Genomic DNA, 25,675 nt, shown 5'->3' with positions numbered 1-25,675 from the left:
GTCTACTAGGGGGAAACAAAGGATTTTAATTTCCAAGGCTATTGCCAGGGCAAATTGTAAGGGTCACAAGCTGGGGTTGGTAGGAAAGCAACAGCAGGAGCATCTCACAGAGAGAAAAACTATTGCCTAATCACAGCCAGGTCTAAATCAAGCCCTGATACACAGGCAGGAGGGAAGAGCATATGGTCCTCAGGTAGCAGAAAGTGCTTATGTGGCATCATCTTGCTTAAAAACCAAGAATGTTTCACTGTGGCTATGCATATCTCACAATAAATGAATGTACTGAAAAAAAGGTAGCTTGGGTAAGGAAGGCTTCTGTGCCATATGAGACCATTCTTTCATCCCTTCTGTTGGTGTCTTCTTCTGCTGATGCTTTTCATCTTTTTTTCATTTCTGCTAGGGAATGAGTGTGGGTGTGAAGAAAGGGGAATTCCCTGTGACTGCTCTATGGTCCAAAGGGCAGGTGGGGAGAAAGGAAAAAGAGAAACAGCCAAACCTGTTGAGATCATTACCTTCTGACTCATGGGATTGCCTACCCAAATGAACAAAGCCACAAAATTAAAACTGGAAAGCATATTTCTACATCTGCAGATTTGAGATGTGAGTTTGTGCAATTTCTTTACAACTTCTGTATCTAAGATACGTTGTTTGTAAAATTGAGCTAAGAGGTGCTGTCCTGTAGCAAGCATTTTCAAAACCTCAGATGAAAAATGCTTAGTGGTATGTCTCATTTTCACCAGTGCAGCTGTCCTGCTCAATTTATTTCTTCCTGGAGAAAGTGTGCTCTACAAAATAAGATAATACATTTTCTTGGCTGTGTTCCTCCAGCACGAATACAGTCCCCAGCTCCACTGAACATTGTAGCAGAAAAGCAGAAGACATTGCTTGCAAAGAATTTTTGTCTTAGAGAAGCAAAGGAAATTAAGTGTTTTTCCATGCAGTCCCTTAGTCAATACTGAGCTCATGCACAGGATCAAAAATACACCTCCTCAAAAATATGTATTTATCTGTATTTTATCAGTTCTGTACTTCAGCAGCCTGCTCTAAAACCATTCCAGAGTCATAGATTTCAATTAACTTTGAATTAGATCACAGATATCTTACCTGCATGAATTCTCATTATTAGCTGAAAACAAGAATGAAAAATGGAAAAAAAAAAAAAGTTAAAAACTTCTGCATTACTCTCTAGTTCTGTTCTCCAAACCTGTGTCTCCCACAAACAGCAGCTGCCACATCTCACCCAAAATTCTCAGTGCCCACCAGAGCTTTTAAACCTCCAACAAAATCTTGTTAAGGGCCAATACAATAAGTAGCCAAGGAGAGTTCTCTACAGCTCCTAGCAAACTCCTTACAAAATCCAGAGATGATCCTACTTATTCTTCAGTACTTGTATCTAAATCAGGTCTAGATCCAGCAGTGACAGGAGACAGTGGACAGAGTGGAGAGCTGCTCTGTATCACCATACAAGTCACCCAAGAAGGGGACAGAAAGGGGATGGGGGCTACATATACATCCCTTGCTCCCAGGATTGTGCTCTGGCTACCAAGCTCTTGATACAGCACTCTCCTATAACACAACTTACACAGCATTTAATTTTCCTAAGCCTTCACTCTCATCACCACATAATGAAAGTAATAAATTTCCCTTGAAATTGCTTTTTAAATCATACATATGGCATCTTGTGGAAACACATAAATAGCTGCTTGTAATCAGCCACGCTGCCACAACTCCCTGCACCTCAATGAGCAATGGGTTTTTCTGTAAGTATGAAAATATATCAGTTAAAACACTGAAACCTGGTGCCCCTGTCAGATGTAAGAAGTCTGTTTAAAAAAAAAAAAAAAAGCAAACTTTTGCAGAGCTCACCAACATTGCTGGAATCTGGTAGCACCCAAGGGCACTGACTTGGGATGCAGGCTCCCCTTGGTGGTGTTGGGATGGGTAAAAAAGTGTTCACAGACAACCAAGAATGATGTCCAAGAAGAAGTAGGCAAAAATTTAAAACCTCAGGCTTTAATTAAATCCTCTTCTGACTGTGGAAATCCCAGGCTCCATGATTTGTCTACCAAAACTCCCTAAACTCCCATAAGGATGGTGCTATAGTTATTCTAGACTACATTTATTCTGTGGTAGCTCTAGGGCCAGGTATGAAACAAGTACCTCCTAAGGATAGGTCTGGTTCTACATTTAATGAGGGTGCTGTGGGGGAACAGCTATTGCTACTGCAGAGGTATGTAATGTTGAATTACTTCTTTGTTCTTCTGAGGAAGGTTTTTCTTTGTGTTGAACACCTCTTTGAATCCTTGAGCTTCCTACATCAATGCAAAACCTTAGCATGCCCAATAGAAAAATGTTTACGTAGACCTAGTACAGAGTGGGGGAAGAAGGTGGGTGCTGAAAGGCAAAGTGTTTGTGCCCATCTAGTAAAGACAGTAAGAACAAACCACAGCCTGCTGTATGGAGCTGGTCTTTTGCATTCCAGCTTTTTTTATTATTATTATTTCTTTTTGGTAAAACAATGGAGTTTCTTTCTGTAACACAAAAACAAGGAACACAATCTGGTAGCCACATGGTCAACACAAAAGCAAATCACAGAGGATACTCTCTTCAAAATCAGTGATCACACTACAAGAGTTGTGTTCTTTCCTCCCTTGTGTCTCTTTAGTCCTCAGAAGCAGCAGGCAGAGAAGGAACACTGGCCATGAGATGCTCTCCCAGCCAGAAAAAGAGAAGCTTTACCAGGATAGTGAGGTTGAGAGTGCCTTGACCACCACCACAGCCCTCCAGCAGCAGATCATCCTCTCTTTGGTGGAGCAGTCATTGCATCCATATGGCAGGACATGGTGGCCCAGAGACGCCTGTCATACAGAGCCATGCACCAGCCCTGCCAAACCACTCCAACCTTATTCCCAAACCTCTCTTCAACTCCCAGCACCTAAAAGATTTTACCACCACAGTTTGGCCCAAACCAAGCCTCCAACATTTCAGCCAGCTACTGAGAGATATATTACTGTGGTGGGTTTACAGAGGAAAATTTGAGGTACCATGCACTCAGGGAGCAGTTACCAAGAGCTTGGCAGAGTGGGGAAGCTGCCGTTTCCGCTGGAGTTTAACACAGGAAAGGTTTTTTCTGCTTTCACCTTTAGCTTTTCTGTTTTTTCTGCTTCACTGCATACCCACATGAAGGCCAACCACAACAACTGCACTTTAAGTAACACTCAACTGATCCAGTTTTTCCTGCCTATTCTTTCTCTTGAGTTAAACTCAAGACACTTTATCTAACCCTGACACAGGTTTCAATCACAGAAAGTCATCTGGGGAGACACTTGTCTATGTGTTTTTCTTTCCTCCCTTCCCTTTGAAAGGGGAGGAAAGGGCAGAGGAAAAGGACAAAGCACTGGATGGCTTTAACTATAGCTGAGGCAGATGTAGCCTCTCTCTTATAGCTTATACACATGTAATTGGTAACAGTGCTTGGACCTTGGACTAAAACTATACAAATTTCCTCTTATTTAGCCAGTCCTTCCCCCCAACCCCTCCCCAAAAAGGCCCTAATCTAAATCAGATCTGGATATTCAGGAAACGTACAAGCCACTACAATGAGCAAAACATTTGAGAGTCATCCAGAGACTCAATTTCCTTCCTAAAGGAATAGCACAACTGGGTTGGGTTTTTTTGTAAGGAAAAAAAAATCCCTTTCTGGGTGCCTACAATAGGTTTGCTGTCTATTTGGCTGAGCCCCTCTGGAGCATCCAGAAGCTGAGGACAACTTGTTCACTTTTTAATGATTTTTTTATCACTACCTTGTCCACTTCCAAATGTGGAAAAAGTTCTAGCATCACACTGCTAACACCAAATAAAAACTTTACTCATTTCCACCCTCTCAACAATAAAGAGAGAAAAGTGATGATAGTAGAATTTTATTTGCTTTATTTAAACAGGCTTCTTCTCCCCCAACAATACTCTGCTGCTACTATAAAACTTTTCTGACACATTACTTTAAACATTAGCGCATGGACATGCCAGCTCTGCACTTCAGGAGCTGCAGTTCAATGCCAAGAGCTATTAGTCACATTAAGCAGCCTATTCACAATACTGAGGATAGAGGGGAGAGTGTCTGAATCCTCCTGCTTCCAGTGCCACCCTTTGCCCTGTCCCTCCCCCTGGCAGCAGCCAGGCTCATGCAACAGGCAGCTAAAAGAGGTTTTCTACCAGTGGCTGAGGTTTTGGGAAGGGGGAATTTTCTTTCCCCCGGTTTTAAGGTGGATGAGGCTGCAGTGCTCCATGGGGATCGCTGCAGTCAGCTGAGGACAAGTGATGAGAGAAGGGAAGAACAATGAAGTTAAGCAAACAGAGGAATGTCTCGTCTAGGTCTGGGGAACTTCTAGTCTAAATACATCGCTATCCTCCTTCAGTGTACACGTGTGTGCTGCTCCTCAGGACAAATGGGGCCTTTCTTTTCAGCCCCTTTGACTTCAGCGAGGATTGCACAGCTGGGACTATGACTTGTCTCCTCTTATTAAAACCACTTCTTACAAGTGCCAACTGTGTCTACGTGTTCCTCTGAGTCACTTCTTCAGAGGAAAGGGGAAAAAAAAAAAGAAAATAGTTTAAGACCCAATCTATCATCTTTATGCCTTTATGCCTATATTTAATCTGGTTTGGGGTGAGAAAAATAGATCTAATATTATTTAAAATTGTGATTTATTAAGTAACCATCTTGGGTATTATCTGTCTACATTTTTCCCCCGTGTACAGTAAAAACCAAGAGAATCTGGAATGACCAGAGCACTCCTAAGCAAAGACACAGCCTAGCCAAGGCAGGACTACTCCAGCAGAGACAGAGAGGGAGGCAGCAAGAATCAGACAAACCACATATATGACTGTAGAGAAGTCTTAACCATAAACATAAAAATAGTAATATTGATGGTTTGGTTCTTATTTGTTTCTTTTACTTTTGCATTTAAAACAAGCACATTCTCTTGCTGGTCTCAGGCAGTGCCAGTTTGTGACATAACACACACACTGAAATACAATATGGAAAATGTGTACACACACTGCATAAGGGAGGCTACATTCTGCAAAATTGAATGTTGCATCCATATATCAAATGAAATAGCCTACAGTTCAGGGAGTAATTGTTTTGAAACAATCTCACATGAATTCACCTTCACGAGATTAGAGGCTGATGTCACCAAGAGGGTGAAGTCATCAGCAATGACTTAAGCTAATGGGATAATGCCAGAAGAACTCCATCGGCAGTTTTGCAGAGCTTAACTCCTTCCAAGTAACAAGGAATGCTGAGAACTATTTACCTCTTTTGTTTGCAGCATTTCCTGAGTGGGTTTTGCACAGGAAAACTCACAGTTGACTAATGGGGACAGGGAATGAAATCTCCTTCCTACAGCACTGCTGGTGATCTCTGTTTGGAGATTTTAAAGCCATATGTCTGAATTCAAGTTGAACTTCCAGACAGAGAAAACTGGCAGTAAGCTGTGAGGATAATTTTGTGATGTATGGTCGAGTTCCTGCAATACTTAATGGTGGGAGTAGTCCCTGCTCATTTTAGGTCACCAGCACAGCAGGATGCACGGGCCCAGTTATGCATTTATTGGAGACAAAGATGTGGAGAAGAGATGTGGCCTGAGGTGACCACATCGAGGTTTCCCCACTCATCGTAAGCAAACCAAGCTGCCCATAATTTCCCACGGTGTGGCTGACACAGAACCCCACCAGGTAGCAGAGCCAGGTCAAAAGGAGTTGGGTGTCTTCCTGAGGTAATAGAAAAGCACATGGTTTAGAGTCAGCAGCATTAAAAGCCATCGGAGTCATCCTGGAAAGTACGGATATTTTTGTTTGACTGTGTAATGCGTTCTTGTGTGGGAGTGGTGTGAGCTGGTTCTATTTCTAGACGGTGTGACAGCCCCTCTTCGCTGCTCCTTTGGCAAATGGTGATGGTGTTGCCACTCCCCAGAGCTGGAGAGGAGCTCAGGCAAAGCAAAAACTCTCTCAAAGGGAGATAAACCCAGAGGTGGGCCTGATTGCAGGTGCCACAATGTTCCCTGGCTCCTCGTGCTTGGATGAGACCTTCGGAGAGGAGCATGCAGGAAGGGTTGAGTGACCTCTGCCAAGCTCTAGGGTGCAGGCTGCCCTCACTTCTGGTGTGGATGTCCTCAAGGCACACTACCAGTATGGCACTGGGGCAGCTCCACTGGCGCTGGCAGCAGTCAAGAGAACCCCCGGCCCCATGTTCCCATGCTACAGCTTCACACACAGCTGCAGAGCTCAGGTGGGCTCCAACTCTGCTGAATCCAGCTTTGCTCCACTCTGCTGGAAACAAGATTAGACCTTGGCCCTCTTTTTCCTTAAATGCTTTTCATGTTTTAAAGCCAAATACTTTATTTAACCCCCTCTTACTCTGCAGCACTCTTGCAACTCCTGTATTTTGTGAAGCTCAAAAAGCAGGGCAGTCCCTTTTGTCTTCTCTAATAAAACAAGTCTATATTTTGGTTTGAAATGCTGAAGGTTAAATACTGAACTCTCCTCTAACAGTACACAGTGGTTGAATTATAAATACAGAGATGCACAAGGCCAGCCAACAGGGACATATCTATCCTAAAAGACCTTAAGTTATGACCTTTCCAAAGTAGCTCAGCTGGTAGCCCATAGGCCAGATGTTGCTAAGTAGGTTAACCCATCATTTTTTCCACAGAGGAGATAAAGGATGGCTATTTGGAGAACAGGCACAGCCAAACGTCCCCTGTGCCTGCCCAGCTCTCAGACCTGGCACCACCAGGCAGACCTGGGACTGCTGCCCATTCCTGACAGACAGGCAGAGCAGCTCAGGCTGCCAGCCTTCTCACCATGTCCCTGCAACTTCACAAGGGGAAGGAGATCCCAGAAATAAATTGCAGCCATCGAAATGAAATCACTTGCACTTAAAAGATCTGTGTCAGCTTCGTAGGGCCGCATGTTTAACAGCATGTTCTCCTTAGCACACAGCATTTGTTGAAGAAAAAATCCACAGCTGCAGAAAAAAAAAGCACTCTACACTCTTTTAGGGTCAGCTTGTCCTTGTTTCACAGGACCCACACCGTACTAGATAGAAATATAAAGTGGTTCAAAAGTGTATTGCAGGCAAACATCTTCCCCTCCCTCCCTTTTCCACTGCATCCTCCATCCAGGCAGCTCAGTTTCAAGCAATCTCTCCACCCTAAAAATGGATTGGCTATGTATGAACTGACCCCTGCCACACATGCTGGAATCAAAGGCATCTTCAATGCAGGTAACTCATGCCTGTTTTGAAGAAATGGAGACTCCACAGATTGGGTGGTACCTCACGTTCTGCATTTCCTAATTAGACCTCATGTTCTGGCTTCTTACCTGGGCAAAGGATCTGTTGTTCATGCTGGCACAATAGGGAACACAAAATGCTCAATGTCTTCTGAAACACCAAGCCAAGAGGCAACTCTTGTGCTGCACGACACACTGGCAATAAAACAACAGAACAGGGCAAAGCTGAGAGTATAACTGTGGTTTCCAAGGAATGGAAACAATCATGCTTGAACCCCAAACCCATTGTGACCCCCTTCTGAAGAACAGTCCTGTAGGATTTACTGAACTAGCACAGTAGGATGCTTCTACAGATCTTTACATAGGGTCCTCAACAGGTGCCATAGAGTTAAATGAAAAATGAGCCTCTGGATTTTGCAGCAACCAGAGCTGGACAGAAGTGCAGGGACCTGAACTCCATTTACAGCTAGTGAAAGCAAGAGAACTCCTCCAGAGCTCAATTTGGGTCACAGGAGGGCTGTCCTGACCTCTGAAGACACATCCCTCCTTCCATCAATCGCAGAGGGACCTTGGGGGACCAGGGGACTGGCACCTGACAGTGGTATCATAGGTAAGCACCTAAAGTTTGCTGAAAGGTGGCCAAGGTTTCATGCCCTGGGAAAGCAACCAGCACACATTTATCTGGACACAGGTTGTGTTGTCTGGTTGCTCATGAGACACCCTGAACCTTTCCTTCAAATAGAGAACTGTAGTGGGACCATCTAGCCCCTCTGCTGGAGGTAATTCTGCCCCTCTCATTACCCTAATGTGCCTTATATGGTTGCCTAAACTGGAAGCTTATAAAAGATATTGAGACCTTATATACTGCCAACCAACTCCTGAAAAGGGAAATTTCTACAATCTTAATTACAATTTGCTGTAGGAGGTCCAATCCCAGCCAGTTCTTCAAGGCTTGTGGCAGCTGACTTATTATTCTAGCATGCTTGATGGAAATACAAAATTGCTTATCCTTCTTTGTAAGACAACTTCTTGGGCTCTGGCACTCACTGGCTGTCAGTGGGTTATATATTGGATTTTTCTGTCAGCATGTAATAAAAGGAAAGTTTATAAAAAAAAAAAAAAAAAAAAAAGGGCAATACATGAAAATAATTCCATTCATATTAGGTTTCATAAAACCCCACCAGCTAGTTTTGGGCTGCCCATGTATGGATAAGCAAATGAAAAGGAAGAGGTCTCCAACCCCTTGCAGAGCTGTGCAAGGGCCAGCCAGCCAGCCATTAACTTCATTTTTATGCTGCCAGGGAGGACTGGGGATTTCCTGCTACCAGCAACATTCACACACTGTAAAGGATCAACTCTAGACTTTGCCCACCTTGTATACCTAGAGCTGGGGAAACTTGCAGGAGAGGGTTACACTGTGTTTTCCCCCAGAGCACTCATCAGTAGGCTTTCTCCATGCTATAAAGCTAAGGCTAGCTAGAAAAGCACCAGTAAATGACTGGGGGTGCCTTTCCCTTCCTCCTCATTTTTCCTCACTCCCTCAAACTGCACGTAACAAAGCATAAATGTCTGTCCTCAATGCCTTAGCATTGTCCTTCTCAGAGCTTGTGAGACATGTCAAGTTATTCATCCTATCATTGGGTGACATTATCCAACCTTCCCTGAGTAAAATCCACAGACACACAGAGTCAGCAGCACCAGTCTCTGATGGATCCAACAGGATGCAGTGCACACCACTACACATCATGCAGCACAAGGCACGTGTTTGTTGACCCTGGTCCTCACATCATGCAGGAGCCAGCTTTCACACAGCAAGTAAAATTCCTAACATATCTGCTTGGGAAGACAGCACCAAAATGGTTAAGCAAGTCAACAGAGATATTCTGCTGTTAAGATTTTAGTGAACTGCAAAGGATAGGAGAGTTACCCAGCCACATAGCTACTCTGACTCAGAAGAAAAATTTCAGTTGTTTTATTAAACAGGCCTGAATTAACAAAGAGACTTAAAAATGACCCTCAACTCATACTGTAGATCTGTACAAGGAATCTGTTCTTTGGTTCCCTGGCAAACAAACAACACCCCCAAAAAAAAGATTAGAATAATTTTGTTTTTATTCAAACAGAATTAAATTTAAAGCACAATTTAATTTCTGTACTTAAGTTTTCTAATATTCTAATTTTCTGTATTAGGTACATTTATAGACAGAATATCAATGTGGAAATGAAAAAAACATTTTATTTACAAAACTACCTTTAATATTTGTTAAAGGAATCAGCTCCTTTTTCAGCCAAAATAATTTGATGAACTCAACACAAATTTTGCCAGCAGCTTCACTAATCCAAATCTGCATTTTTTTCTGCACAGAAATTGAAAGACAAAAATATTTCACCCAGCTTTAATTGCAGCTTTAGTCCTGAAAACTGTCCATGTTTCACTTCCTGCGCTTGCTGTGGTGTATTTTTCTTTACTTGCTCTTCATATCTTCCATGATATCAGGGAATTTGAAGAGTAAACTTTAAAAAGTAAACCTTGCATTTTGTTATCTGATATTTAATCTCAGCTTTCCTCTTTGTACATTATGTCTAGGGAGCTATGTTTTTCAAAAGCATAAGGGAAACTCATCTGCTAATCTGTCAACAAGCCATCCATCTGTAATGTCTGCTCTGCATTTGTTTTGCTATGTCACTATGCACTGAATGTTTGATGCAGATGTTTTGACACCAGTGGTAAAGTAAAATGAAATTTGTTGTTTCCTACCACCACCACCCTCCAGAGAATATTTATTTAAACAACAAAATCTGCCTTGATTTTTTAAAATATCTGTGCCCTATGTGAGGACGAGTGACTTCTCAGTACTACTCATCCTCAGTATCTGAGGATGCTCCTCAGCCAGGGCATCCCTTGTGATGAAATCACACCAACAAACAATATTAACCTTCCAAATCTCTTCTCCCTTTTTAGCAGGTACAGAAGAGTCATTTGACTCTGATTTGCATATTTATGTTGGAATCCAATGCTCACTTTCTGCTAAGGGCAGGCAGAAAAGATAGTTTGCAAAAGGCACCTCCCGGATGAGAAGCAGCCCAAACACTCAAAGCCAAAACTGAAATGCTTCTTCCTGCCCCATGCATTGCACTAATAACTGTGCCAGACATCCTGCCACCTGAGGATGGATGGAAAGACATCTGCTTTCTTTCAGAGTGCCTCACACAGCACACAGGGCTCCTGCTCCCTCAGTCAGGTTTCTTTCACTGCTTCCACTTCAGGAGAGCGAAGGTAAAAAAACCACATCCCTCTTTGCAGCAAATATTACATGGGCTGTGTGCTGTGTAGAGATGGTTGGTGGGATGCCCAAATCCAGAGTTTCAGATTATATTGTTAACAGGTCAGGAGATATTTCACTGGTGTGTTTATGGTAAAAGTGTGTGAAGCCAAGCCACATGGGTGCCGCTGGTTTGCTGGATGATAACCTGATGGCAATCTTCTGCAAAACACCCTTCTGAATGTAGGAAAGGGCTATGGCCATATCACCTGCTAGGGACAGGATCATGGCATGCACGTTAGCCAGTGCATGTGAATGGGTACTTCTACCTGACCTGAGATCCCAAGCCAGCCTGGTTTTCTTCCTTTCAGAGAGTTCACTGGGCAAAACCAGGTCCTAGGGCTGTGCTTCAGAGAGCCCACTTGGTGGCAGGGCTGTCAGGTGAATTTGGACTTGAGAACAAACTCAGACCCATGGTTATGTGGTTCAACGCAAGTGTAGAAGTTCATCCCATTGAATCATACCTATGGGCCTTCTCGAGTCACTGGGTTGAGTAAGGCTTTTCCTAAGAGTAATGTCTTACCTTAGGGTTCTAAATTAGTTGAAAGATGATCACACCCTGGACTATCTCTTTCTCTGCAGGCTCTCAAAAACCCCTGCCAGCTGTCTTAGACTAGCTATCTAAATGTAAATGGAATTAGCTCAGCTACAGTGTCAAGATCTGTACACTTTATACTTTTTTTAAGTGCCTTTCTAACCCTCTTCACTGCATATAAGATACTCAAAAATACTTTATATTTTACATTTACAGTGGGGAGAAATATGTCATATTCACAATTTACACTTCCATGCCTGGTCAAGGTGTCCCCAGAAGCTCTCTAGGGAAAGGGCCTTTAAGCATGAGAAAACCCTCAACCTGTAGAGGCATAAAATGAATTCATGGCTGCAAAGACAATGCCACCTGGACTACTTCCAGAGGCACTGGGACCATCATAAATTCTCACATGGCTGCCAGCCAACAGCTTGCAGCTGAGGCAGGTTTTCTGCTATCCAGCTGGGAGGATGGGACACATCAGGAGAGGCAGACTGGGAGTAGGGGAAATGAGAATGAGAGAAAACAGGAGAGAGAGCAGACAACTGCTGACTTTCAGCACCAAGTCCCACTGAAAAACTAGGTCCAATAGCTAAAAGAATTGGTAATATTTTTACTATTTTATACCACCTCATGCTCTGATGAGATCAGCTGTTCAGGTCATTGTATCACCCCTGTGAGTTTGCCATGCTTGACCCTGTCCCATTTCCTCGGTGTGCTCATCACATGAAAAAATATCATTGCACCAAAATGCCATTTTCTGGAGCCACTATGTTTGGTGGAGAGTTGCAGACAATGCAGCTAACTCTGTTTCCTTCTTCTTGAGCTAAGGGACTGCAAGGGTAGAGAAGCAGTGCCTTTCTTGAGAGGAATCACTTAAGAGGTTTTCACTGTAAAAAATGTAATCTGAGACACTGAAGGAAGGACTGCCAACTTTCTAGCTGCATTACATGTGCCAGTTACTCTCCTGATCTCATACCATACAAGGGCTTGATAATATCAAAGATGTCTATCCTCTTCACTCAACTTTTATTATTTCTCCATATCCAAGAAGTGTACTCTAATGGAGGAAGGAACTGTGGTTATCTGAAACATGATAGCAAGAACAGCTTTTCTGTTCTGGGATTCTTAGTCATTCTCTCATCCATCGAGTCTGCTCTTGTAGTTTGGGGCAATGGGCATGCTCTGTGGATTTTTGATTCCCTGTCACACTGCACAGCCAGTTTAATCTAGCAGAATTAAAGAAGTGTTCTGGCTGCTTAGAGTCCGAGAATGATTTGGTTTCAAATCAGGAAAATCACTACTGATCCATTAAAGAGAACCATCTATGCGAGTGCTAAATGACTCAAAGAAGAAGTTAAGGACAAGCAGGTGGCACAGGAAGTTGTATGGCTTCCTAAGCACCAGTTTAATCTGGCTGGCTTTTCCCAAAATGAGCAAAACCACCAATCATGTAAATCGAGATGAAGTTGTTCTCAGAAATCGGTCCCTCCCTGAATATGTTTTAAACTTTGAACTCTTTAGAATTACTTTACATCTCTGGGGATTGTCTGAGGATGGAAGTATTAAGCTTTAAGAAACAAATCCAGTGCCCAGGTACACTTTCACCAGGGTCTAGGGACAAAAGAGAATGGCTGGGCAGGTCATGGTGTCTTTCTATAGGCACTTCCCAATAATGCTGGTCTTTTTTCCAATTACCATTCTAGACTCCTGCCATTCCCTGTTATATCTTCCAGCATTTCCCTTCCTCTTGGAAACCTGCATTTGAGATCTTTTTCCAGTGACTTCCTCCCAAATTCATTCCATTTTAATATTCCCTTTCCATACCTCAAAGGGCCATGAGAGTAATTCTTTCATTTCCATGGGTCCAGAAGGATGTAAGCGTTCTAATTCTTCTGACTGAATGGGAGCTTTAGAGTTTCAGTTTGATTCAGGAGCACACTTTGAAGTGAATCTCCAGGTTGTCCCCCTTTACTGTGCATTGATTGACACCACAGAGCAGGCTCAGACCACACAAACTGGGTTCCTTTCAAAGAAAGATGTTGCAGAAGGGTACCTATGAAACCAGCCTGCTCCAGCAGCTAATGGACATGCTCTGCATGGCCCAGACTAGAGCCAATATGATGTAAAATCACTGAAACATATATGATATGGGTGCCAGGACCTCAGCCACAACTGTTTTGCTTTACAAACCTCCTCCTCCTCCTGGTCTGCATTGCAGATACAGTCAGCAAATGCTATAGGAAGTCTAGGCTAAATTCTGAGCAGAACATCTTTTAAAAGAATTTACTTAAAGCACTGGAAAAGATGTCTAGCTGTTGCTACATAAATCTTATCTTTGTGTGAACACAGTTAACCTGCAATATAAGCGTTCCCAGAAGCACAGCTTATTTCTGGTGTAACCTGAGTTTACATTTGGTCTTTTACTAGTATAAATATTTTAGTAAAATGGGCCAGATCACAATTGGCACGGTTCTCATGGTAAACTTCTAAGTCTAAACTGTTCACAGAGTGAATGAGATTCAGTCCTTGATCCAAAGCCTAAGTGACTGGCATAAGAGCACTGCAAAACTGATCTCCCAAAGCCTGAGGAAGGTTGTGTTCCCATTGAAACAGAGATCAAGGCTGGGCAGAACATCAGAAGGATGCTCACTGCTGGGTGAGAGCCAGCTCTTTGACCTCTCCTGAGGACCTCTAAAATGATACTGACTAGGGAACAGGTGATCTTGTGTGCTAAAGATTTAAAGGCAAATGTTGCTCTCCTAGCAGTTAGTGGAAAGTTTAGCCTGGTAAAAACTCCCCCATTACCTTTGGAGAAACGAGTAAGTCTGAAGCTTTTCCAGAAGTACTGCCTGATGAAATACTCACTTTTAAGATAAAAGAGAGATGTCAACATGACTTTTTGGGCTTGGGCTGCATTACCTTGTCATTGATTTCATGCTGATGCGAAGATAGCTTACAGCTATTCCTGATTTTTAGCACTGCAAGTATTAAAGGATCTGGCTACTTGGGCGTATGGATATTTCAAAAGGCATGAGGCTAGTGGGTAAATGGAGTTACTCAAGGATAACACTGATCTCTTTGAAATAGTGTGTCATATCCCATTTCTATTATGAGATGAAAATTACAAAGAAAATAAAAGAAACAGCTCCATTGCCATTTATGGGGAGATATTTTACAGGATGCAACACCATTGGGAGCTGGCAGCTCTCTTGGTTCAAATCCATAAGTCTAACACTATTTCAAAATCATCCCCTGTGCTTTGCCATTATTCCAAGGACTCTGATCTAAGAACAAATTCCATCTGAAGGTGTCCATTATTAATGTGTAAGCACGTATGCTGACAATATGCTTAAACACTTTCCCACAGTGAGCCCTGCAATCTGCTGCAACCCCAGCAGGTCCAAGGAGGTGATTCTGCCCTTATACTCAGCCCTGGTAAGGCCACACCTTGAGTACTGTGTTCAGTTCTGGGCCCCTCAGTTCAAGAAGGATATTGAGGTCCTTGAACAGGTCCAAAGGAGGGCAACCAAGCTGGTGAAGGGACTCGAACACAGATCCTATGAGGAGAGGCTGAGGGAGCTGGGGCTGTTCAGCCTGAAGAAGAGGAGGCTCAGGGGAGACCTCATTGCTCTCTACAACTCCCTGAAAGGAGGATGGAGCCAGGTGGGGGTTGGTCTCTTTTCCCAGGCAACTCTCAGCAAGACAAGAGGGCACGGTCTTAAATTGTGCCAGGGGAAGTTCAGATTGGATATTAGAAAGAATTTTTTCACGGAAAGGGTGATCAGACATTGGAACGGGCTGCCTGGGGAGGTGGTGGACTCTTCATCCCTGGAGACATTTAAAAAGCGACTCGATATGGCACTCAGTGCCATAGCCTAGTGACTGTGGCGGTAGTTGATCAAGGGTTGGACTCGAAGATCTCTGAGGTCCCTTCCAACCCAGCCTATTCTATGATTCTATGATTCTATGATAACTGGTGGAATATGGCACAAAAAGTCCAGGGCTTTCATTTCTAGAGGAGCTGTTCCCATTGCACACATCACTGTCCCCATTTGCTCATCAGCACCATTCACACAAATGTATTCCTTCTCCTCAGTGTTATTATTTATGCTGGTGCTCCTACCTGCCCAGAGCCAGTAAGCTTTGCTATTCACATTTTATTTGTTTTCAGCATGGTTTTTTTGTCTGTTTAAAATTTTGATTTGCCAAATCAGAAGACAGGAACATTATACTGTGAAACTGGTGGCCAGCTGCACCATACAAATAAAGAATACTAAGATGCCACATAGGATAATACGAAGACTGCATGCACCAAAAGCCATATCCAAAGCACTTCGCAGACATTTGTGTTACTGAAAATTAGAGTCAACTTCCAATATATTTTCAAGCAGACAAAGGGGCTTTGTTAACATGATTTACTCATGGCAAACCATTTAGTCATTCTACTGAGAATGAATCACAGCAAAAACTACAAAAAAACCTTTTGAATTTTCAAACAACTTTCATATAAACCTTGGAGCACCCAAAGTGGGCCTTGGTATAACTGATATAACAAGTTCATACAATGGGTTTACATCTCTTCATGTGACTTTTGTTTAGTATTATTCTTATTAATTCTTTGCACTTGTAATTTCTAAAAGCCCCAGGAATGTACTGGGACTGCTTGTACAGACACAGAAAGAGAACATGCACAGAAATGTTAAAAGTTATCTGCAGGTTTCACTGTGTCTGAATACACTGTACTTTGGGGATTACTTTGGGATTCATTACTTTGTAATCATTTTTTTCATGGTATCTGCCACTCAGATAATGAACTGAAATACCTTTGGGAAGCCTCAGCAAGTGTTCATATTAGACACAGTAAATTTCAGACTCTCCAGTATTAGGCCTTCTGAGTTCTGCTAAAATGAAAATGTCTCAAGGCTTTTATACTTCTTTTTAGTATTTTTTTAAAGACTAAATTAAAGACAATAATGTAGAGAACTACTACCTCTCACAATTCAGTTATATAGCTGTGTCATATTAAGCTATGACCAGGACTCTTAAAAAAAAAAAAAAAAAAAGAATAAAAAAAAATCTGACTCCAAAATAATTCTCCATTTATGATTCACACAAACATGTTTTATTGTTAGCACTCTGCAGATCAAAGAAAGAACATGTAGAAAAGCTGGGGAGATTTTCTTTTCTCCCTGGAATGAGAGTTTTGTGAATATAAAGCACAAGAGAAGCCTCTTTATTTAGATGCCTCTTTAGTAGCTGAGTCACGTACATATTGTTGGACACGAAGAAAAGTTTTGAAACAGCCTGGCAAAATCTTACCTCCCAGGGGTATTGTTTTTTTAATTGAAAATGTCACCAGTGTTTTCATCATCATAGTAAAGGGCAGGCAGTGAGTCCTGCACCTTGGCTGGCACATGTCCATGACAGTTTTGCAGAAATGCTTGAAGCTAAGGTATCAAGCAGAAAATCAGCCATCAGCTGGCCTTTTCATTTTTCACTGCCATCATCCCTAAGCCCCTTTCTGCCTCACATGGGTGCCTCCCCTGCACAAGAAGCAGCAGAGCCACTGCCCACTTCACTGGGACCATTGAGGCAGATGCAGTGTGACAACAGGAGATGCTCAAAGTGGTACCTGTACCCAGAGCAAGGATGGGATCCTCAATTTCTTCCACCATCTTCATCCACTCCCCAGTTCTGGGGGCAGCCCCTGCCTCTTCTCCAGTGCCTCCAGCTGAGGAGAGGATAGGGCCACAGAAGCAGGCATCTGGAGTCCTGGCAGCAGGAAGGGAGAGCATCTCCAGCCCAAATTGGTGGAACCTCCAGAATCACACACCAATGAGGCATAGGGCATCAGAGACCACCACGAGGTGAGGGCAACCCAGACCAAGAGTGCCTGCCAGGATGCTCAGCCCCTAATGATGCCCTGCTCAGGATGGATCCCATTCAAAAAGGCCCTGGACTGAACTGGGAAGGGTGCTAGATATGAGGAAGAAATAGTTTTGTCATGATAGTAGTGAAACACTGGCACAGCTTGCACAGAGGGGTGGTGGAAGCCCCATCCCTAAAAATTCCTGAGGTCAGGTTAGACACAGCTCTGAGCAACCTGATCTAGTTGAAGATGTCCCCTCTCAGTGCAGTGGGGGTGGGCTAGATGATCATTAAAGGTCACTTCCAATTCAAACCATTCTATGACTCTCTGACTAATAAAAGGGCATCGCATTTGTAACAAGTTCTGCTTAGCCCTGTAGCATAAGAAGAGCTGGCACAGCTCAGGCCAATCAAAGCAGAACCCCACTGTGCCCCCAGTAAGGACAGGGGGAGACATTCCTTGCCACACTCCCAACTTTTGCATGCCATGGGTTGAGGGCATCTGAGTCTCCAACTTTCCTGGTCCCATCTCTTTTAACCTGTGGGGAATGGGTCTGCCACCCATGAGCCAAGATTTGGAAGCACTGAGGATTTATACAGGTGGATGATGACAGTTCCTCTTTTATTCTGTACTCCTTTTGTAATAACACCTGATGCTCACTGAGTCTTTCTGACCACGAATAACCAGGGAGCAAATGTTAACTCTTTCCCAAGAGGCAGAAGTTAGGTAGAGCCATTATGTTGCACGTATGTATGTACTCGGCTGGTCTTATTTTTCCTCTTGTGTCTCATCTTCCATATTTTGACACCGAATTCCTGATCCCTGAGTATCTGACCTTCTTCAAATATCACCTTTTTTCATGACTGTCACTCAGCATTATTTGATTCTGATTCTGTGACTCTCTCAAGATTTTTTCACTCTATTCTGTGATTCTGTGATTCATCATTATTCATCATCATTCATGCAACTTGTCTCAGTTGCCTTTACTTTTAGTATCCTAAATCATTTGCAATTACTGATAAACATTGCTACCCTGTTACCTTTCCTTTTTACTAGGTCATTTATGAAAATGTTGACCCAAACTTATGCCTATGGATACTTTCAAGTCACCTTTCTCCATAGTGCAAATGAGTAGCTTCTTCCTTGATTTCTTTTCCCATTTTTAAATCAACCATTAATCTCAATCTCTACTCTGGTTCTGCAAGAGCTGACATTCTTTGAGAGTTTTTAATTAAAGTTTTTGAAAAACACAATCCACTTTTTTAACCAGAGAGCCTTTACCTGCGGCCTGCTCATGCATAAGAATCTCCAGCTTTTAGGTTGGGTTCTAGCCTGAGTCTTGAAAGAAACTGCATGTTTAAAGCAAACACTTTTAACTTTTCTGCCTTAATATAGTCCCTAGGGATATCATAGCAACAAACAAAGCAAAATTTTCTCTCTGGCCTGAAGTATGACTCTCACACATGCCAAGTTTTGTGAGTTAGTTTATTCTCCCAGCTATGTCAGCATGGAGCATAGATGTCTAGTTACCTGATTTGTGGGGGTAATCAGGTACTCAAATGACCCAAACTGTACAATTACTGGTGCTGGCAGATTACAGATGGAAAACTAAGACCAGGCCATAAAAATTTGATCCTTTATGTCCATAGTCATAATAAAGTAGTTATGGCTGATGATTGATTAGAGGAATATTAAAATGCAGAAAGAAATTAAAAAGCTGCTTTAAGTTGCATCGTATTCTTGTGTTTAGGGATAAAAAATGATTGCCATTATCTTGACATGTTTATCACCTTGAGGCTGAGCCAGTCATTATCATGAGTTCATTCTGTCCTGTAGCTGACAAATACTATCATGTACTATAAAAATCATTATGGTTCACTTTTGCAGCTGTAATAAAACAGGAAAGCAAATACAACAACCATTTATGTTTAGGACTTTAGTCCTAGCACACATCGAGTAAGACTGAGGCTTAAAAGTTTGGACAGAAAACAATCCAGATTCTTAACTTGGTTGTGCAGGGTTTATTCCAGAATTTATCTCAATGGCAATCATTGCCATTTTTGCAAAAAAAAGTGAAAACAGGATCAAAGTTAATATATTGACACAATGTATTGTTGATCTCATGTGTTTGACAAAGACTCATCTGTATTTTTTAGCTTATCTGCTTCTTTCATTTAGAGTGAGGCTAAGAGGTCTGAAAGTGACCTCTGGCTGCACCTCCTATCTGAATTTTCTTTCCACAGTATATTTTGCAGCTATTCTTTCCACAGAAGACCACTTTCAGGGTCTTCTTCTCTGAGCACACCTTGGTGTATATGTGTGGATTGCTGCCGCACTCTCAGTTTTGTGCTCAAACCCAAATCCCCCAGTTTTCCACACAACCAAATGCTGATGTACCTCTGGGTTGTGCTTAACTTAACTGCTCCCTCACCAAAGGGATGCTAGGTACAGCTGGATATGCCTTCTGGAGGTAGCCAAAACTTAGCCTTAGAGATGCCTTGAGCAACCTGGTCTAGTGGGAGGTGTCCCTGCCCATGCAGGGGGGTTGCATCTTGATGATTCTTGAGGTCCCTTCCAACCCAAACTATTCTATAATTCTATGCCCATTGCTTTCTCCATATTTTCTCCATACATACACACACCAATTCAGTAGTATGGTCAGAGTCAGACCTACCACGACTCCTCCACTTAGATTCACTGTGTGTCTTAGTCATGCCCCTCAGCCAGGAGCAGATCATCTTAGTGTCAGTTTGCTCTTTTCCCTCAGTCTTTTGTCCCTGTCCCACTCTACAGACTGAGGGACTGAAACAGTTGAGCAGTCTCACATGCCCCACGTTTTTTTCTTTTCCTCATTCACCAGGCTTGAGAATGCCTGAAATGTCTCTTGTTTGTGGTTACAGCAACTAAATTAGGAACATTTTACACTCCTCATTTAGCTTCCACGGAGAAAAAAGCTCAGATCAAAACTGTAACATGGTTGTGGAGACCTGCAGCATCAAGACACAGGTGTTTTTTTCTGGTATTTCTAAAAAGACAGGTGTGCTCCAAGAAGTTAAATGTATGGGTTTCATCTGCTTTTCTTCATTCAGGATCCCAGGATTTCCAAAAACTAAAGCCAAGCAAGCTGTGAGGAGAAATGCACAACACAGAACTTTAACTAGGGGTCTAGGACCCATCTCAGCACACACACCAGTGGCTTCATGGATTCTTCATGGATATCTGACTAAATAACTACATGAGGGCTGGTTTAATCAGATGACCAGATTCACCTACTTGCAGGATTAGAACTGAGTTAGCATTCTTGGAACAGTCAACCTCATTTAGGCTGGGCTGGAAGAATGTAAGAAAAATATCATATCCAGAAAATTTTTCTGAAGTTCAGAAGAAAACCCTCCAAATGATTCAGCAGAGCCTATATCAGTCTGAATCTCTGAAAGCCACCACATATGGCTGATGCTGGTCTCCATGTCTGATATTGTAACAGAAGCAAAACAGTGATAAATAAGCACCAGTAACAGAATTGTTGCCCCTATAACTCTCTATTATAACTGTCTCATGACCTGAGATGTTTTCATACACTGCTGCGATATGTTACAGAGGCTGTAAGCAAAAGCAAGGAGAATGACTCAGGATAACCTCCTTTCACATATTTTAAACATACTATAAGAGGCAATGATGACTTTTTTTTTTTCTCTAGATGTTCTTCATATTACCTCTGGGAAGAAACTAGAAGTAATGCTGAGAACCAAGGTCAAAGATCAGCAATGGAAAACAGCCAAGGGATGGCTTTCAGGTGGCAGTGCAGGTAAAGCCAACTGAGAGGGGCATCTACAAGGGCATGCAGAGTTTATGTTTGCTTCCCCAGCACCAAGAAAAGAAGCTCCTTTCAGTCTGATAGATATTTTCTAGTCTACTGTTTTAAAACCCTTTCATTTCAGCTGCTTGCAAACTGTACGGTTGAAAAAGCAGATCTGGTGTTAACCAGTTTGTCTGTCTATACACATCACCAAACCAGGACTCTCAGCAAGAAGAGTCCTGGGTAGCAAATCCAGTTATTTAGGCTGAGTAAATACATTGCCACACAGTACTGAAGGCTCATCTGAAAAGAAGAAAAGAATCCCACCAGAGAAGAAATAAAGACAGCTACAGCCTAATGCATCAAGCGGTGCCAGAAAAGCGAGAAGGGATCAGCTCCTAGCAGCTGATCCAGTAACCATTTGTTCAGAACAGCATTTAACCAGAACAAAACAAAAAGTACTTTTAAGCTCCTTTCCCTTTTTTTTCACTGTGAGCCTCGGGAATATAACCACATGTATTACTTCAGCACCGATTGGCAAGTTTCTGTATTGATTGGCTTCAGGCTCTGATTAGATAAGACAGAGCCAACTAATGAGACGACTAGAAAAATCTACTGGAGTAGTATCTGCTGAGATAAACTTCCAAAGCCCCCAAACCAGTCTATTTAGTAGATCTTTTATCTAAACATATCCTGATATTGCTGACAGTACTGTGCACAAACAAAACATGGGATACTAACAAAAGGGCTTTGTAAAAAAAGTGACTACTGTCCTGGAGAGAAAAAGAAAGCAGACAGGCTGGGCTTCAAAGACAGAAGTAAGAAGGGCATGAACACTTGTCATTCCTTACCTGGAATTCAAACTCACCTCTCACCCCCAAAGTATGAAAAGAAAGCTCTAGGGTATCTATGTTAGATGCTTCACCTCCCATCACAGTGGCAATGTCAGCAGATACACCCCTTCTTCAGAGGAGCAGCTGGATATTGAATGCTCTATCAAGCAAAAATGCTTTTCTGTAACTGTGTGCTCTGCTCATATCCCTTCTTTTTACTTTGTTGTGTTGTTTTCCAGCTATTGTACTGGATCTGGCTGAAGCCCTCCCTCAGTTCTCACACAGCTCTTTTGGAAGTGAAAAATCTTGCTGACTTGGTAGGGGTTTTGGCTGATTAAAACCTAAGTAAGGGAAGCAGGGCAAAGCCCAAAGTTTGTGCTGCAGCCTTTCCCTCTTCGGTCCTGCTTTCAGCTCCACCATCCCCAAGCTCTCTATTTTCCATAGGGTGGAAATACCAGTTGTTGGAAGTGATTTAGGGGTATATAGAACACGTGATGCACAACCCGTTGGGATCTATGTGATGCACAGCACTCATTTAAGGCAGATGTCCAGGAAAGAATCCAGCCTAGCCCCAAGCTCGTGCATCAACCTGAAATAATTAATAAGTATAAAGAGGAAAAAAGGAGTTTGAACAAACTGTGCACTCTGAATTTCCTCAGAGGAGTTCGCCTGGGAAAGGCAAGAAGCATTCCTCACCCTGCTCCAGCTCACACTGACAGGAGGTTAAGCCACAGGGATGTTCCAGTGCACTGAACTAGGCAAGAGGCTTTCAGAGCTGTTATCTATTTTAAAATAAACATTCCAGTGTGTATTGTTATCATATTTTGCCCTGCTCTAATCATTTAAAAAAAATACTAATCGCTTCTGAATAGCATTTTCAGGGGGTATTTGTATAGCATCTGGATCACATACTATATATATATATGTGTGTATATATATATATATATATATAATCTGTTCACTCTTATGTTCAGGTTTTTATCTAAGGAAAACTTTATTTCACAAGAAGACAACTGCTCTTTTAAACTGATGGAAAAGGGTGATTATTAGGCAAACATGGGAAGATATGCAGAAGCCATGTCTAGTGTTCTTCATTTTAGGGCTGTCGTTACAACAATTAAAAGTCTCTCACCTAGTATCTTAAGTCCACAAAATCCGAATAACCCAAGAAAAAATTCAAATGGCATCAGCCAACCTTTCCCTTCATTTATAATACAGCTTGCTATATAAACACAGTTTTCTGCACACCCCACAATTTGCTCACAGGCCTTATGGCCCCAGAACTGGAATGCTGATGCTCCCTGCAGAGCTCATATGGTACAGTCACGGTTTGTTTTTTTCTATTGGGGTTAAGCAGTCTATGGATTCCTTAGATAACAAAGCAGCAGCAAAGCTGAGTGCCTTTCTAGTGCCTCAAAACAGGAGTCACAGGAAACAACCAACTGGCTGGGTAAGAGCTTCCCACCCCTGGCCACCGACGAGGTCCAGGTAGCTGAGCAGACAGGCAGAGCTTTGTTTCCATCCAGTTCCTAACACAGCAGCAGGATACATTCAAAGCTGTTATCTTAACAATCCCGTAATAAAAGTCCGGCCTTCCATGCCAGTGCAAAGGTTATCAACTTGTTTCTGAAACACAAATTGACTATAAATCTCCAAGAGACACAGGATGACTGAGGTGGCCCCTTCACAGGTGACAAGGGGAGGATGGTCTCCAGAATACCTAAAAGCTGCTGATGGGGCCTAACTCCAACCTTACATTCCCTTCAAAAGGAAAAACATTGATTTATGTGCACCACTTCACACAAGTTATCATGTTAAAAGGAGAAAGCCTATTGGAAATCTCAAGATTTTTTATCTCTGCTTGGCTATCTCTCAGAGTTGGAAGAGAGAGCTCCTTTGTTGGTTCATGCATAGGCAAGCCACTAATACGAAGCTTATCCAGGACTTTTTTTTAATTTTGTCTTCTCCTGCCTAGAAGATGGGCAGGAGAATGAGGGCTCACTGCCCAGGTAGGGGCAAGGAAAAGGGTTATCATCCAGGTGCTAAGAGGAGCTCAGAAACTGGCACATTGGTTCACCTGCTCACTTTGATGCTTTGACAAGAGTCGGGCAGTTCTGAAAACCTGCTCTGAAAACCTGATTGTGGGCTCTGGGTCCTTTAGAAAAATCTGGCCCTTATGCTGTGTAATTTTTGAACATTTTCTTATTTCCCACAGGTTTAAATTGTCACAAACTGACAAAGACTAAGTATTTTCTTGGCTGCTGAACTTTGAAAACTGCTATATTTTTTTCCTATGATTTATTTATGTCTAAACTACAAGGCTAGGTTGTCTGTGTATGTGACATTAATGAGACAAAAAATATCAAACACAAACTTAAGCAAAAGCTGAGAAGGAATAATAGGTATTTCCTAAAATTTAAAGCAATTCATAAAGCATTCAGGGACTTTGTACCTTTGATAAGGATGAGTCAACTCTAATACAATGCATTAGCAAAAAGCAGTTTCACACACTGAAACTGAGTCTTGCAGTACAAAAATGAAAACCAGCCTCTATGCTGTGTCCAGGGGTGCTTTGCATCCTGAATTGAACGGAACAAAGGAAGAAGAAAGTCTGTCTGCAATCTTTATTCAAAAAAAAAAAAAAAAAAAAAAAAAAAAAAAAAAAGACCTGAGGTTGAAATTGGCTCAGCAGATAGCAGCTAGTAGTAGGAGAATGGGAATTACATCAGGACATATTTAAACCATGTATCCCATGATGAATTTCTTCACAGCCAACAAAAACAAGAGTCTAACATTTTGTTCTTGTATATGCTGTCTGCTCTAAGGGTGTCTAAAAATCTGTCTGTTGAAGAAGCAAGGCATCACTGGACTTTGTTTTCCTTCCAGATCTGCATTCTTGCCTTAACAGAATTATATTCATTGACACCATATTCATGAGTTACTTGATTTGGGCATACTGGAAAAAACAGAACACATTTGTTACCAAGTGTGCCTTTTCCATGTGGAAAATCATTAAAACCTGTGAGACATTTCAGCTCGGATGGGAGGTGTCTTTCACTAAGTTGAATCAAGCCATCTATATGAGGAAATGTTGACAGAATGTTGCTGAGTTGTGAATTATCTACAAATGTGAAATTGTTCTTTGTTAACTGTGATGCTGCTTAAAATAATATTTACTCAGGATTTATCTCCTGAAGTTACATAGGTAATGATTCCTTTTCTCTCATTTCTGTTTCCTCTTTCTACAATAAAATATGTTCCCTGAAAAATACATTGTCTTGAATCCTGCCTTTTCTTATGATTATTTTTGTACATTTATGCACTTTGATTCTTGCTGGTAGTAATTAACATTTTATTGTATGCTTTCTTGGTATCGTATATAGACCTCTCATAGAAGTCAAAAAAGTATGCAGTGAAGAGAGTGTAGCCACATTTGTATCTCTCCTGTTTTCTAGAGTCACAGAATTGCAGAATGGTTTGGGTTGGAAGGGACCTTAAAAACCATCCCATTCCAACCCCCATGTCAAGGGCAGGGACACCTCCCACTAGACCAAGTTGCTCAAATTTCAAATATGAGAATTAAAATGGAGTACTGCTGTGAAATGCAATTATGTGAAAACCTTCTCCATCTTTGCTGTTACTCCATAGTTGGGAGCTAAACTGCTTAGCTGGGAAGTAAATGTGGGGTTTATATGCTGTGATCTTGAAAAGTGAAATATGAAAGATCGGTGTGAACTTTAGATATGGTGTTGAGCTTTTGATTGGGAACTACTTGTTTTGGTGGGCAAACAGGAATTTATTTAGCTTGGCTGTCCAAACATAGAGTAGATGACAAGTCAGGAATTAGCCTAAGTAAATCTGCTCAGCATGGGCAGCAGTTCACCTGGAGCTCCCTGGACCCTTTTTGCATTAGCTGCTCTCTGAAAACAGCCAGTGATGGGAAGAAAACACAAGAATCACATGAGCCAGTCTCTTACATTCAGACTGTTAGAGCCATGGAATACTTCCAGAGGTCTGTCCAGAATT

The sequence above is a fragment of the Calypte anna genome, chromosome 1 (genome assembly GCF_003957555.1).
Source record: "Calypte anna isolate BGI_N300 chromosome 1, bCalAnn1_v1.p, whole genome shotgun sequence".
NCBI lineage: Eukaryota > Metazoa > Chordata > Aves > Apodiformes > Trochilidae > Calypte > Calypte anna.
This window is presented reverse-complemented; position numbering follows the sequence as displayed.